This window comes from Canis lupus, chromosome 21, assembly GCF_011100685.1.
Source record: "Canis lupus familiaris isolate Mischka breed German Shepherd chromosome 21, alternate assembly UU_Cfam_GSD_1.0, whole genome shotgun sequence".
Taxonomy (NCBI): domain Eukaryota; kingdom Metazoa; phylum Chordata; class Mammalia; order Carnivora; family Canidae; genus Canis; species Canis lupus.
The window spans coordinates 38,252,052-38,262,363 of record NC_049242.1 but is presented as its reverse complement, the minus strand read 5'-3'; the positions used below and the strand labels follow the sequence as shown (position 1 = coordinate 38,262,363).

Sequence of the window (10,312 nt, the reverse complement as noted above, 5' to 3'; positions counted from 1 at the left end):
CATTTCTTCTGGGTTTTGAACGTGCGCCCCCTCCATCCCCAGCAGTGCAGTCTTCTAGGGCAAGATTCCGGAGGCAGGGAATCCTGGCTCCCCAAGCCTGAACCTGATCCCCCCTCAGTGAAGCTTGGGGGTTAACAACCTGTAGCAGCAGCAGCAGCAGCAATGATTCTGGGCAAAAGCAGAGTGTCCGATTCCGGCAGCTGGAATCACTCACAGAGGGGCAGGGTTAATGGAAAGCAAGAGATGCAAGTGACTGCAAGAACGTTGTCAGAACTGAATGTAGCTGTGCTAATTTCAGGCAAAAGATCAAGGGCAATTAACTTCCCAGCACCTCACTATACTCATCTTTGAAATGGGACCATATAGCCATCTTGACAGAATGTTCTCATTAGTAGCAATGTGTCTGTTCTCTAGCTAAGGAGGGATTTAGAAGAGCCCTCAGGTCCACATGGAGGATTCAGTGAAATCGCGGTCTCAATTTTCCAGATTCCCACCATGTGTGGCGTCTGCAATTGGCCCCTGGCGGTCTGTCAAGTGGGTGAAGAGATGCTGGTAGCCCCGTGGGGGCTGAGCCTGAGGGTGTAAAGCACCGATGCTTCCCAGGGCTGCAGATGGACATCCACCCTTCCTCTTCCTAGCTCGCCATCCATCACTTCCCGCTCCTCAGCCTGCTGGAGCCATTTGCTCAGCTGCCCCTGGCTTCCGGCGGCTGTTTGCCAAGTTATCCCAGGAGCGTGAAATTCCAGCCCCGTGCCTGCATCCACCGCCCTTCAGTCCTCCACTAGAGAGCAGAGCTGGCGTGAAGATAGTGAAGAGTTGCTGTGGATACGGACGCTCACACCCAAAGCTTTCCCCCAAACTCGTTTCTACCTCTAAACGTGCGCGTGCTCCCCAGAGCACAGGCGGGCACAGTGGGTCTGACACCCGGGCATCCACGAGGGATCCCCCTGAATCAAGCCCAAGCTGCCTCCGACCCTCTGACACGCCGAAGCAGGTGGTGAGCTGCTCAAACCACACCCGCACTCACTCTCAATTTTAAGCATGCTCTCGGTGTTGCACCTCCACTCTCTCCAGGACCCACCAACTGGAGGGTTTTAGGACCCCTCCACCTGTTCTTTCCACTGCCAGCTCCTCTGAGGTCCTGAGACCCGACTTGCTGCTCTTAAACATAGAGCCCTAAGAAAGAAGCTTCTCAAGGTTCCCAGGATCTCCTGGCCAGAGGGCAGCGCACAGTCCTCATTCTCTACACAGGTACCTGCAGGGCTAGGCAGGTTGTGGCACAGCATTTGGCACAGGGTACCTGCTGGATTTGCGCCAGGGACGCACCAGAACTGCGCAAGCAACGCGCCAGAATTGCGGTGACAAGCAAGGTGTGCCAGCCCAGTCGGGGAGGACTCTGTACCCGGGCTGTGCCGTGCAGGCAGGGACCCAGTTAGGTGGTTCTCCCAGGCGGAGCAGAAATACCGCCCGGGTACATCGTACGCAATCCGGGCAGCAGTGCACCCCTCTCCTCGGTTCACAGGAGACTTTGCATTTCATAGGACACCTGTGCCTTGTGCCCCGGTTTTCCTTCCTGTTTGGTGGCCTCTGTGTCGGGGACACCTAGTTTCCAAGATGCCCGTATAGCGCTGTCTTCCATCTAAACCCCTGGTACCACCTGACCCTGAGGGAGTGAGTTCGGGACTGGTGAATGGAGTCTCTAAACCTCGCTCTCCGGACACCTGGGTGGCTCCACGGTGGAGTGTCTGCTTTTGGCTCAAGGTGTGATCCCGGAGTCCTGGGATCGAGTCCCACATCGGGCTCCCTGCATGGACCCTGCTTCTTTCTCTGCGTATGTCTCTGCCTCTCTGTGTGTGTCTCTCACGAATAAAGAAATAAAATCTTTAAAAATGAATAAATAAATAAATAAAACTCGCTCTCCTCACGGTGGACTGGCCGGACGGCGGGTTCTTCCTCTAGTGTGAACTACAAAACCATTCTCCACTGAGTCCATCCCTGACTTACCGAGTAAATTCAAGGAAGTGTAGACCTTCATGCATGCGGGTTGCTTAGATTATGTTCAGCTATCCTGAAACCTCTGCAAACTTAGGGCTACATAGAACACGACCTAGTATATAAGTCGCCAAGGTAAATACTGATTTTAAGATAGCCACTTGCCTATTTTGCTCTTGGTTTTGTAACCGTATTGAATAACTTGGTGTGAGGAGGCTCACATTTTGAGCTCCATCCCCCTCCAGAGTCAGGTCCCCCGGTAGGCAAGGCAAGTCTGCCCCGTAGCTCGTAGCTGTGACCACGGACCACCGCAACTGGGGGACTGGCAGCAGTGTGTCCTCCCTGCCATCAGTGCCTGAGTACACAGGTGCGTGGCTGGACGCGGAGCTCGGCACCAGGTCCCACAAGATTCATCTTCCACAAAGCCCTGTGACACTGCTGCCTGGTGGGAGAAGCGGACAAACCACAGAAGTGCTTTCTCAAAGAAGTTTAGGAGATCGATGGCCACAACTTCCTGATTGCCTCTGAGTAGTTCCAGCTCCCACCTGCTGTCGGGGGGACCCCTACCGTCATGACTTCCACAGTGGAAGGTATCGCAGGGACGACAGGCACAATATGTGCTTCACCCAGATCCCAGACAAGACCGTGTCCATAAGTGTGGTGGATGCCTTCAGCATAGGGGTGCCTCTGGCAAAGTAGGACCCTCAGCACTCCCAGAACTGTGGCACTCCCTACCAGCTCCCTTTGAGGTAGTCTGAGGCTGCATGCCAAGTATCCTGGCCATTCATTGCCTGTGGGGGACAAACTGAAGGATGGCCATCTGCATTCGTGGGTCCTGTCTGTTTTCAGCTTTGTCCGGTGGGACTAGAGTCCCCACGTTTTTCCTGTCCTACTGCGGGAGGAGAACTGAGAGTTTTGGGTCAGAGATCAGTGTGATCCCCCTGACTATCCTCTCAACCTTCTTCTTCTTCTTCTTCTTTCTTCTTTCCTCTTTCTTCTTTCTTTCTTCTTCTTTTTTCTTCTTTCTTCTTCTTTCTTCTTTCTTCTTCTTCTTCTTCTTCTACTTCTTCTTTCTTTCTTCTTCTTTCTTTCTTCTTCTTTCTTCTTCCTTTCTTCTTTTTTTTCAAATAGAGCCTTTTTTAAAAAAAGATTTATTTATTTATTTGACAGAGAGAGAGAGAGCACAAGCAGGGGGAGCGGCAGGCAGAAAGAGGGAGAAGCAAGCTTCCTGCTAGGCAGGGAGCCCCAAGTGCAGTTTGATCCCAGGACAGCAGACACTTACCCAACTGAGCCACCCAGGTGCCCCTCCTCTCAACCTTCTTGAATAAAATAATTTAAAGAGAAAAAAGAATCCAAACCATTTTCCGCTGAGCTCCTACCTGATTATCAAGTGCAATGAAGGAACAAGTTTAGATCTTTGTGTGTGCAGCTCGCCCTGAGACAGGCAAACTTTGAACATTATCTGAGCTTTTCATGGGGTTGCATCCACAAACAGCATGATGGGATGATCTGCTCTCATCATATTTACACTAACTCTCAATTTTAAGTATGTGCCCTAAAACAGAGTTATACAGCAACGCAAAGGAGGGATTTAGGACCCGACTCCCGATCCTTTCACTCCCGATGTCACACCTAGAGGGTCTGCAGTCCTGACTTGCTGCCCTCAACGTGTAGAGTACCTAGAAAGAAGCTTCTCCCTGTTGCCAGGATCTCGGAGTCTGAGCACGCACGCAGTGCACAACCCTCAGCCTATACACAGTATCCCAGCGCCTCTGCAAGCATGGCCATTGCTCGTGCATTGAGAGCCCCCGGCTGCAAATCCCCCCGCCCACAGGGCGGGCTGAGAACCCGGTTGGTTGGGCTGCATCACGGGGCTGTAGGTGGCAGGCAGAGACCCCAGCCAGCCAGAAACTAGCCCCGATTGCGCTCTGAGTGACAAGAGCAGCGGTCCCCAAAAGCTTCAGCACTTTAGGACACACCTGCCTTGTGCCACATCTCTTCCCCTTCCAGGTCGGTGGCCTCTGCTTGGGGACACCCTGCCTCTGAGATGTCCTTATTCAGCGTTCCTCCTTTTTAACTCTTGGTGCTGCACTGCCGTGAGGGAATGAAAGCTCCGGGCTGGAGAACTCCTGGCAGGATATATTGGCAAGGCTGTGGGGGAACCAGGAATGGGAAACCTGGTTGATGGGATGAAAATGCACTTAGGCACAGAGTGAAGAAAGCAGAGCTGAGCAAGGGACAGGGCTCCGGATGGTAGATCCCAGGCTCAGTGCCTTCTAGAGGCTACATACAGATAGCCCCTGCTGAGACCCAGTTGGGAACTTTGGGGCTCAGTGGTGTAGGCCCTGAGTTTTGGCCACAGGCTTTTCACCTGGAGGTGCAGAGCCAAAATGGTGAGGGCAGCATCATAGAGACTGTGTGGCAGGAGGTTGGACTCTGCCACTTGAGGCTGTTGTAGGTGACTGCTCTGCTCTAAGGGACCACGGACTTTGACAGAAATGTGATTGCCCCCATGACTCGAGGTTTCTAACAAAAGAACCTCGAATCATTTATAAATAGAATCATTTATAGATATACGTGTCCTTGGACTGCATTTTTCTGATGAGAGAACCAACCATACCATTCATCAGTACAGTGGTGACTGCAGAATGGCTGAGAAATGACCTACTCTAGTAGCCAGTTTCATAGCCATCTCACTTTGCTGCCTCAGCACTTGTCCCCTGGCTGCCATGTTGCCTTAAGCCTGCAAAGCCTACATTCATTCCTTACTCTGAGTTCTTTGGTGGCTACAAAACACAGGCTGCTGCTGTGTGAGAGGAATCAGGTGCTAGCACCTGAGGGTGCTAGGGTGGCTCCCAGCAGTTTCAAGCTTTACTTTAAAGGTCAATCACTCTACACATAGATCAATGGAACAGAGTAGAGAACCCAGAAAGAAACCCATGTTTTTATGGTTGATTTTTGTCTACAACAAAAGGAGGCACAAATATGTAATGACAAAAGGACAATCTCCAACAAGTGGTGTTGGGGAAGCTGGACAGCTGTATGCAAAAGAGTGAAACTGGACCAATTTTTTTAGAACATACACAAAAATAAACTCAAAATGCATTAAAGACCTAAATGTGAGATATGAAGCCATGAAAGTCCTAGAAGAGAGCACAGGCAGTAATTTCTCTGACATTGGTCAAAGAAACATTTTTCTAGATACGAGTTTTCAGTCAAGGGAAATGAAAGCAAAAATAGACTATTAGGACTTTATCAAAAGAAAAACCTCTGCACAGTGAAGGAAACAATCCACAAAACTAAAAGAAAACCTACTGAATGGGAAGAGATGCTTGCAAATGATATATCTAATAGTGAATATCCAAAATATTTAAGAACTTGTACAATTTAGCACCAAAAAGCACAGGATCCCATTCAGAAATGGGCAGGACACATGAAAAGACATTTCTCCAAAGAAGACATACACGTGACCAACAGAAACGCCAAAATATGCCCAACATGGTTACTCCACAGAGAAATACAATCAAAACTGCATTGAGATATCATTTCACACCTGTCAGAATGGCTAAAGTCAAAAACATAAAACACAACAAATGTTAGCAAGATTGTGGTGAAAAAGGAAACCTCATGCACCATTGGTGGGAATGCAAATTGCTATAGCCCCTGTGGAAGATGGTATGGAGGTTTCTCAAAACATTGAAAATATAATTGCCAAAAATAAAAAAAGAAAATATAATTGCCATATGATCCAGTAATTCCAGTATTTGTTATTTACCCAAAGGATACGAAGATACTCATTTGAAAAGATAAATGCACTTCTATATTTCAGCATTACTTTTACAATACCCAAATATGGAGGCAACCCAAGTGTCCATTGGAAGATTAATGGATATAGAAGATGTGGTATATATACAATGGACTATGAGCCAACTATAAAAAAGAATGAGGGAAGCCCGGGTGGCTCAGTGGTTTGGAGCCTGCCTTCGGCCCAGGGTGTGATCCTGGAAACCAAGGATCGAGTCCCACATCAGGGCTCCCTGCATGGAGCCTGCTTCTCCCTCTGCCCTGTGTCTGTGCCTCTCTCTCTGTGTGTGTCTCTCTCATGAATAAAGCAAATATTTAAATAAATAAATAAATAAGAAATCTTGCCATTTACAACAACATAGATGGATCTAGAGGGCATAATGCTAAATGAAAGCAGTCAGTCAGAGAAGGATAAATACTACACAGTTTCACGGATTTGTGTAATTTAATAATAAAAACAAAGAAAAAAAATGAGACAAAGAAAAAAAATGTACTCTAAAATATAAAGGACAAAGTGGTGGTTGCCAGAGGGGAGGTGGGCGGGGGGATAGGTTCTTATCGTGATCAGTAATGAATAGTTGAATCACCATATATATCCCAGAAACTAACATATGATATGTAAACTGTATGTTAATTACTCTGGTATTTAAAAAGCAATAATATTTTTAAATAAAATAAGAATGCCCTAGTGACTCAGTCAGTTAAGAATGGCACTCTAGGTCCCCCCCTGCCTTGAGGGATCTGGCCCGTTGCCCGAGAGCTCCCTCGACCCAACCTCTGGGCGACTGTCGGGTTACAGCCCATCGGGGAGGTCCGCACCCGGATAAGGGGGTGGGGATGGTGACGGGGTGCGGGGGACTGAGGGGGGTACTTGATGGGATAAGCACTGGGTGTTATGCTATATGTTGGCAAATTGAACTCCAAAAAAAAAAAATATATACACACAGGGATGCCTGGGTGGCTCAGCAGTTGAGCATCTGCCTTCAGCTCAGGGCATGATCCCAGAGTCTCAGGATCGAGTCCCACATCCAGCTCCCTGCATGGCGCCTGCTTCTCCCTCTGTCTGTGTCTCTGCCTCTCTCTGTGTGTGTCTCTAATGAATAAGTAAATAAAATCTTAAAAAAAAATAATACAAAAGTTATTTATATACAAATTATTTTATAAATTGTACTGATCTAAAAATACGTAAAATACAACTTTTAAATAATACTAAATATTAAGACTGAACTATGCAAAACAATAAATTGAACATAGCCAGTTAAAAAAAAAAAAAAAAAGGATGACACTTTTGAATTTGGCCCTGATTAAGTCTCAGGTTCCTGACCAATCCCTACTGGGCTCTGCACCAAGCATGGAGCCTGCTTAAGACTCTCCTTCTCCCTCTATTCTTTTTTTTTTTTTCTCCTTCTATTCTCCCCTGCTCACACACACACTCTCTAAAAGATAAGATAAATTAAAAGATAAATAAATTAAAATAAAATAATAAAATAAAATAAATAAATAAAATAAAATAAAATAAAATAGTCATTTGACTATTTGGCTCTTTATTTTATGATCTTACTTCATGACATTATACTAGGAAATCAGGGTAAAAATCTTGTTTGAAAACACAATTTTATGGCAAGCTGATAAACTCTCCCTGCAACATGTATTTCTGTTCTTTTACATTACATACCTGCACTTTTTCTTTTAAATAGTTGGAGAATATTTATTTTATTTTATTTTATTAATTTTTATTTTTACTTGAATTCAATTAACGTATAATGTATTATTGGATTGTACTGTTTTATTTTTTTCCTCTCTTCCCCTATGATCCTCTGTTTTGTTGCTTAAATTCCACATAGGAGTAGAGTCCATATGATAATTGTCTTTCTCCGATTGAGTTACTTCACTTAGCATAATGTCCTCTACATAATTCCCTCCACATCACTGCAAATGGAAAGATTTCCTTTTTGATGTCTGAATAGTTTTCCATTATATACAGACCCTACATCTTCTTTATCCATTCATCCGTCCAAGGATATTTAGGCTCTTTCCATAGTTTGGCTATTGTGGACATTGCTGCTATGAACATTGGGGTGCAGGTGTCTCGTCATTTCACTGTATCTGTATCTTTGGGGTAAATACCCAGTAGTGCAATTCTAGGTCGTAGAGGAGCTCTATTGTTAACTTTTCAAGGAATGTCCACACTGTTTTCCAGAGTGGCTGCACCAGCTTTATTCCCAAAAAACAGTGCAAAAGGGCCCCCATCTCTCCATATCCTCACCAACATTTGTCGTTTCCTGGCTTGTTAGTTTTAGCCTCTCTGAATGGTGTGACATGGTAACTCATTGTGGATTTGATTCGTATTTCCCTCATGCTAAGTGATGTGGATATTGTTTCCATGTGTCTGGTTGATCACTTGTATATCTTCTTTGGAGAAACGTCTGCTCATATCTTCTGTCCATTTCTTGATTGGATTATTTGCTCTTTGGCTGTTGAGTTTGATGAGTTCTTTAAAGATTTTGGATACTAGCCTTTTGTCTGATAAGACATTTGCAAATATCTTCTCCCATTCTGTCAGTTGTCTTTTGCTTCTGTCGGCTGTTTCCTTTGCTGTGCAAAAGCCTTTTGTCTTGATGAACTCATGAACTCCCAATAGTTCATTTTTGCCTGTTTCCCTTGCCTTTAGAGACATGTCTAGTAAGAAGTTGAAGTGGCTGAGGTCACAGAGGTTGCTGCCTGTGTTCTCCTCTAGGATTTTGATGGATTCCCACCTCACATTTGGTCCTTCATCCATTTTGAGTCTATTTGTAAGTATGGTGTGAGGATATGGTCCAGTATCATTCTTCTTCATGTGGCTGTCCAATTTTCCCAAAACCATTTGTTGAAGAGGTTGTCCTTTTTCCATTGGATATATCTTCCTGCTTTGTTGAAGATCAGTTGACCATAGCGTTGAGAGTCCATTTCTGCGTTCACTATTCCGTTCCATTGATTTATGTGACTGTTTCTGTGCCAGTACCATACTGTCCTGATGACTACAGGCCAGAAAGGACTGGCATTATATATTCAGGATGCTAAATGAGAAAACATGCAGCCAAGAATATTTTATCCAGCTAGGATGTCATTCATGATAGAAGGAGAGATAAAAAGCTTCCAGGACAGACAGGAACTCAAAGAATTTGTGACCTCTAAAACAGCCCTGCAAGAAATATTGAAGGGGATCCTTTAAGTGAAGAGACAGCCCCAAAGTAACATAGACCAGAAAGGAACAGACATGGTTCCTCTTTTGAAACCAAGACTTTATAGGTAATACAATGGCACTAAATTCATATCTCTCTATAGTTACTCTGAAGGTAAATGGGCTACCTGCCCCAATCAAAAGAAGAGGGTATCAGTTTGGACAAAAAAGAAAGACTCATTGAGAGACTGTCTGCAGGAGACTTGTTTTAGACACAAAACCACCTCCACATTGAAGGTGAGGAGGTGGGAAACCATAGAGCATGCCGTGGACATCAAAAGAAAGCTCGGGTAGCAATCCTCATATTCAACAAATTAGATTTTTAAACCAGAGACTGCTATAAGCACTGAGAAAAGACACTATATCATAATTAAAGGGTCTATCCCACAAGAAGATCTAACAGTTGTACGTATTTAGGCTCCTAACATGGGAGCAGCCAATTATATAAACCAATGAATAACAAAATTAAAGAAACACATTGAGAATAATACAACAATTCAAGAGGACTTTAACACCCCACTGACTGCAATGGATGGAATATCTAAGCAGAAAATCAATAAGGAAACAAGGGCTTTAAATAACACACTGAACCTGTTGACGTGAGATATATATTTTTAAAACATTTTATTTATTTATTCATGAAAGACACACACAGAGAGACAGAGACACAGGCAGAACGAGAAGCAGGCTCCTCACAGGGAGCCCGATGCGAAACTCCGTCCTGAATCCCAGGATTACACCCCGAGCCAAAGGCAGATGCTCAACTGCTGAGCCACCCAGGCGTCCCTTGACAGATATATTCAGAGCATTCCATCCTAAAGCAACAGAATTCACATTCTTCTCAACTGCACACAGAACACTCTCCAGAATAGATCACATACTGGGTCACGAATAGGATCCAAAAGATTGGTTTCATTCCCTGCATATTTGCAGACCACAATGCTTTGAAATTGGAACTCAATTAAAAGAGTAAATATGGAAAGAAATTCAAATACATAGAGGCTAAAGAGCATACTAGTAAAGAATGAATAGGTCCACCAGGAAGTTAAAGAAGAATTTTTAAAATTCATGGAAATAAATGAAAATGGAAACACAACTGTTCCAAACCTTTGGAATGCAGCAAAGGCAGTCCTAGAAGGCAAGTATATGGCAATACGAGCCTTTCTCAAGGAGCAAGGATGGTCTCAAACACAAAACCAACCTCACACCTAAGGGAGCTGGAGAAAGAGCACCAAAAAAAAGGCCTGAACCCAAGGAGAAGAGAATCAATAGGATTTGGCAGAAATATATGAACTA

The 10,312-nt window shown here is 44.9% G+C and overlaps 1 long non-coding RNA gene across 2 annotated transcripts in view; it reads left to right on the top strand.

The window, feature by feature from the left end:
* The window catches only part of LOC111091565, a 145,727-nt gene that overhangs the window by 94,069 nt on the left and 41,346 nt on the right, over positions 1 to 10,312 (top strand). The window lies entirely within an intron of this gene.